This window comes from Patagioenas fasciata, chromosome 2 (genome assembly GCF_037038585.1).
Source record: "Patagioenas fasciata isolate bPatFas1 chromosome 2, bPatFas1.hap1, whole genome shotgun sequence".
Lineage (NCBI taxonomy): Eukaryota > Metazoa > Chordata > Aves > Columbiformes > Columbidae > Patagioenas > Patagioenas fasciata.
The window spans coordinates 30172518-30178517 of record NC_092521.1 but is presented as its reverse complement, the minus strand read 5'-3'; positions in this window follow the sequence as shown (position 1 = coordinate 30178517).

Genomic DNA, 6000 nt, shown 5'->3' with positions numbered 1-6000 from the left:
TACCTATCTAAAGGAGCAGGCAGATTTGAAAAATCTTGATCTTTTCCAAGATTCATTTGTACCAAAGCTGCTGCCTTAATCTCATTAAAAAAAAAAAAAAAAAAAAAAGGATTTGGATGCCTTTGTATATCTTATCTCTGTTTGCTTGTGACATAGTCCATTCACAACAAACACATGCCAGTTGTTGGCATTTACCAAAAAAAGAAAACAAATTTTAAAAGTTTGGAAAGGTAGACTCGAAAGAGATTTGGGGTTAAAATTGTGAATGATTCTAGGTATAAAATTTCTGTTAAGAGTGATTGTATTTGTATGTTACATGATGCCTGTGTATTTCAGGCTGGATTGTGCCTTTGGGCATAATCCTGTAATGGAAGTAATTTGTGATGTAAGCCAGAAGGAGGATCATTCCCAAGCACAGTTTTCCAGGCTTTCCCCATGTTGGCTGGAGGGAAGGGAGCTGCCGCATGAGCCATTTACAAGCTGCAAGGCGCTCAAAGAGCTGCAGCAGTGCAGAGATTTAGCTATACGAGACAGCCAAACACAAAACCCAAAAAAATCTTAGTGTGGTTGCACTAAGAAAGGGAGGGGGGAAGGGAAATCTTGTCTGGTACAGATTTCCTAGATGGTCCAACAGGCTAGCAATTTACCTCAAAGAATGGGATGCTGTCCTAGAACATAATACTTAAAAAGTAGGAAATGGGGTAAAAAAATTGTGATTGTGAAAAAGAGTTTGTGGTATTCAGGACAAAAATAAGGAAAAATAATAAATGCTACTCAGCATGGCAATATATATTTTCAAAATTACTGACCTCAACTTAGCTGATGTAATTATAGAGTAATTCTTCTCCTCTGTATAAATTCTCTGCATTTATGTAGGGCAGATGAGGTTAGAGTCAGATATGCCTCTATTATGTCTTTCCATTAAAAAGAAGTTAAATTTTATGTAATTTTATTTTGAAGGAATCCTTTACCTGAATTTTGCCGAGAGGCTGATACAACGTGCTTAGCACTCTTACGTGATGTTTCCAGTCCTCTCTAGGACAACACATGAATAAAACAACTTACACAAAAATCCTCTAGCCTCCAGCCATACTGCTAAGGACTGCGATCATGTCAGATCTTCTTAGCTAGCTAAGATTAACTCTTGTTCATAACCAGAATGCAGGGTCAAAAAAATAAAATGGTAGAACAGGTTATGTGATGCAGGTGTACCTATGTCTGGATATATGTGCATTTCCTGCACACAAAAAGATGTTTATGAACAGTGGAATGCTTATAACAATCTTCTTATTCCAGGGCAAATTCCTGGATTAGAATTGGTTATGCAACCTTATTTCACCTCTGTGATAAAGACCAGCTCTATAGCCACATATTTCTTTTTTCATCTATCCTTGCCTTGTGCAATACTCACAAATGGCACTCAGGATGCAAAACAATGTCCTATAGTAAAGGAGGACACTGTGTGTAGCTCATGTCTCATTAACATCTCTGAAAACTGAAGCAGCTGAAGGCAATAACAGGGACTGTTCTAAATTCAGGGAGATGAATAGTTGGCTGGTAAACTGCACTCTGACTGACAAAGAGGCACGTTATGGTTGCTGAATCACTTAAACTAGACTTAGAAAGATTAATATATGTTTGTTCATATTATGGGTATCCAACTAGAGTATGTGGGATCTGATTCACAGGACACAAAACTTTTCTTTCTCATTGATTCTACCCAAGCCAGGTTTCTCCAATTAGATGTAGTTTTTTAAAATCTCTCCAACTAAATTTCAAAATTCCCAGAATTTTTTAATGTTAGGTTTTTTTTTTTTCCTTCCTCTCGCTCTCTTTTTAATCTTCTGTACTACATATTATTTTCTTCTTCAGTTACTACTTGTTCTTGCAAGGGCATACTAGCCAGTGTTGTGTCTGATTAACCCTCTGTCAGCTTTCAGTGTCCTTACGTTCAACCGTAAGTGCCAGTCAACATCCATCATTTAATTCTGGCTGATATACCACAATTTAACAAAAACAAACAGACAAAAAAAACCCCACCACCCTAAAGTATGTTTTGAATTATCTTTCTATGGAAAGATTGTCATATAGAAAATTAATGCATAAGAACAGATGGTGCAGACCAGTGAATTTGATCATAAGCTGCCTTATCTCACACTGTTCCCAGACTTATTTATTGCAAAATTCACTAACTGAGACATGCTCATTATAAGTTGTACTCGTTAATTAACCCTTTAAGGAAAGAACAAATTAAAAGAGCACGAGGCAGCAATTTTGAAACTAGGAAAATGTTCGGGCTACACAAGATTGTCACTGATTTTTAATGCTGATGTGACTTTTGGTTTATTTATATAAAATAGCATGTGAAAATACTGATTTTGAGGACATCAAGCTTGTTGTATGCTGTGTGCTCTGATCATTATTGTTTCAAAAAGCATAGTACACAAGAGATGAAAGATCTTACTTTCCAGATTACAAAGCATTCAATAGTTAAATATTCCTCCCTCTCAAAAACCCCTCTAACCTAACAAAAGGAGTTTAAAAGGGTACCACAAAATTGTTCAAGAGTTCCTATTTTTTATTCCATTCCCCTACATAGTAGGTGTAACATTCAGATACTTATTTCCTCTCCTTTAAACAGATCTGCCTTGCTTTTATTTCTTCTACCATTTATTGCCAGACTTTTTTTACTTGTATTGTGCTCTGCCACTTGGAAATTTCAGCTGAAAATGTGGTAATAGAAGAAGTGAGTTAGCATCGCTATATAGATAAATACAGTGTCTTAAAAGCATTGTAAGACAAGTAGAAGGAGAAATAGTGCAGAATTTTGTGAAAATGAACAATGATTCTGTAGAAAAAAACCCAACAAAAACAATGATAACATGCAGAGAAAAACAGATGAAGCAGAAGTCTTTTAAAAATATGTTTCAGTCTGAAGTAATATGTCGTATTTATCAACATGGACTGGAGTTGATTTTAAAAACGTGAAGTAGTTCAGTTTGATATTTTCTAAGGTACAGCAATTTAATCAAAACAAAACCAACACATAGATTTAAATAATGATAGCTAATTCTATATTAATCTAAAAGTCTGAGAAATGAAGTTTTCTCTTCCTTTAAGAGATTAAATATGTAATACCTTGGTTAACTTCAAGTAATTCTTTCACTTAGAATTTATTGCCAGTCAGCTAGGTTTGCCTTTCGTGTTGTCATGGTAGACAGAAACAACATGTACAAAGAAAAAAAAACCCACAACCTTATAACCCTACAGTTATCCTAGATGGTCTCAAAGGGATTATACACAAATTAGCCATTAAAGCAGGTTCAGGCAGCTGTATCTGCAGAAAGGACCACTCATTATTTTATCATTATTGCTATTATTACTGATGCTATTTTTGCACCTGGTATTGTTTTAGCTGACTTCTGCCAGTGCAATGGGAGATACCAGCAACTGTTTGCAACTTCAGCTCAGGCTTGCAGGCTGCTGAGTCATGCTGACAGATCTCTACAAAGCCGGTATGTTAGGGTTGGTGTCCAACTGATTGCTCACTCCCTGCAAAGAGAAGCTTCCTGATTTTGGGAAAGTGCAAGTGTGGTGAAAGTAATGCAAAAGAAAAAAAAAAAAAGAAAAAAAAGTGTGTTTCTCCAATACTAGCATCAGTAGAAAGGGACGAAAATTGCCAAAGCAAGGTGTATATACAGCAGCAGCCCTGTGCTAAGAGCATAGATGTTTAAACACAATCAAGAGAAACAGATTATAGGCAATGAGGTAGTCTTAGCATGTACTTATTTCTGCTCCTGTGAGGGGGGCAGGGTGGGAAAGCGAGTAGTACTGCAGAGGTGCAGGAAAGGGATGTGAAATATTTGGATTATATGGCATGACTAACAAGAATAGCAAGCCCAGCATAAGCCACAGAGGACTGGCTGTGAAGTACAATGCTTTGGGAACCTTAGGAAGCATCTCTGTGCTGGTAGTCTAGGCAGAGGCATGGAAATGCTGGTTCATTCACTTTCTGCCCAGAATTCTTGGTTACTTTTAAGGATAATCCTCAGTCATGTTGCAATGGAGCTCAGTTGCTGTCTTGCAGAAGGAAAAATTGAAAGTCTAAATAATGCCAGTTAGGCACTTCATTTGTATGCATTGCACGTGAACACTAATGCCGTGGAAATGATCTAAGGGATGCTCCTTTTCCTTCTTTTTCAACTGTATTCCTTAATGGTATACTTTGCTGAGTACTATGCATAACCAAAGTATAATGTGTACGATGTGCTGAACTTTCCCTCATTTTGGTCCAGCAGCAAGTGTGCAACTGCTGTTGGAGGAAACTTCCAGCAGGAGTAGCCAGAAAGTAGACACTGACGGAAGAAGGCTCCCTGGGAATAGCGGTCTCCCAAGCTCCAACTTGCTTGCTGGTAACCTATTCCAAACATGTATTCTTACCAAACTTCTTGCAGCTCTTACTCCCTAATGCTTACTTCACCTTAATGGAATGTAAGCCAAAAAGTGACAGAAGTATATTTTGGTGATTCCGCAGGTACACTTAAGGTTAAGTCCTTAGGAACAAGTTCGTTTTCACAATATTTACTATGCTAACTATAGCAGGAGCGATTTTGCCACCATTTCTGAGTCTGGATTCTCCTCAGCGCTGTCTCTAAACCCGGTCTGGAACAGCTCACTGCACTGTCCCTGGGACTTAAGGCTCACTAAGTATTTACATACATATTTACCCAATGTATCATAATGACTTTTAAATTAATTTATAGTATAAGAAATCAATATATACACATTGAAAAGGAAAATATATATACTTGAATGTTTACCTTATTCCTAGTTCTCGGAAGTAAATAATTTGCAAAATACATTGTCCAAAATGTATGCATGCATTTTCCTATATATGTGTCCAGGTGATACAAATTTACAAGTCAAATCTATTGTGTAACTTTGGATTATTAACACACCATCCTTTAACTTCTATTGTTGCTATTTCAGGAGATGTTATGTGCTTAAAATTACATAAACAGCAATGGAAACTGAAAAGCAACAACAAAATAGGATTGTTATTCAGGCCTTGACTCTACAAACATGTTTTGATGCTAAGTATCATTTAAAAAACACCTCAGCTGTATTTCTGCATGCAGTACCTAATGCTGCTCAAAATCTGAGTGTACGATCGAAGGAAACACATCTCCCACAACTGAAATCTCAAGACATGATAGTTTGTGATACCATTATGACAATATCATTGAGTTCATTGTCATATGTATGCAAAACCTTGTATAGTTAAGTTGGTTAGTTTTATCATCAAACATTTCCATTTCTTCTAACTTTTATATCTTTAAGAACATCATTTTTTGTTTGTGGGTTTGTTTTAAATGTTCTCAGGTATACAGCTCTACTCCTGAGAACCAGACTGAAAAGGAAGAGAACATCTAGGGCTGGTATGAAATGCCAGAACAAGCCCAGTGCAGAAATAAAAAGCAACCAATAAAACATAACTGTTTATATATATTTTTAAACTTTGGCCAGTGTTCTTTTTATACTTCATAAAAGAAGCTGAGAGCAAAGAAGAAAGGGAGCATTTCTTTTCATTTTCTGGAAACACTGGGGAAGATACAGGACAGGAAAGAAAGAAATGGTCAGGACAAGGGAAAAAGCTTTCTGTGAGTATGTGAAGAAGGCAGGCTAGTGCCCTCACCAGTCTTTTATATAGCAGGGCATCCTCTTACTGGCCAGAGTAATTTTTATAGAATAATAACCTGACTGTATCTCCTGCCTCCTGACCTAGATGAAAAGAGTGGGGCTCTAAAAAAAAAGTGATTGAGGAAGAAGCAGGGAGGAGGGAGTGAGGAAGGATTGCCTAGCTCACTCAAGCCTCCATCACAGCACCTGGTTTCTGGATGCACACTTCTGTCCTCTGTGTCTCTTGCTATTTTGCTTCTACTCTTAAAGCACTAATTAAGTAAGTCTGGGGGGAGATTGTTAGCTGTGAACATTTTGGGG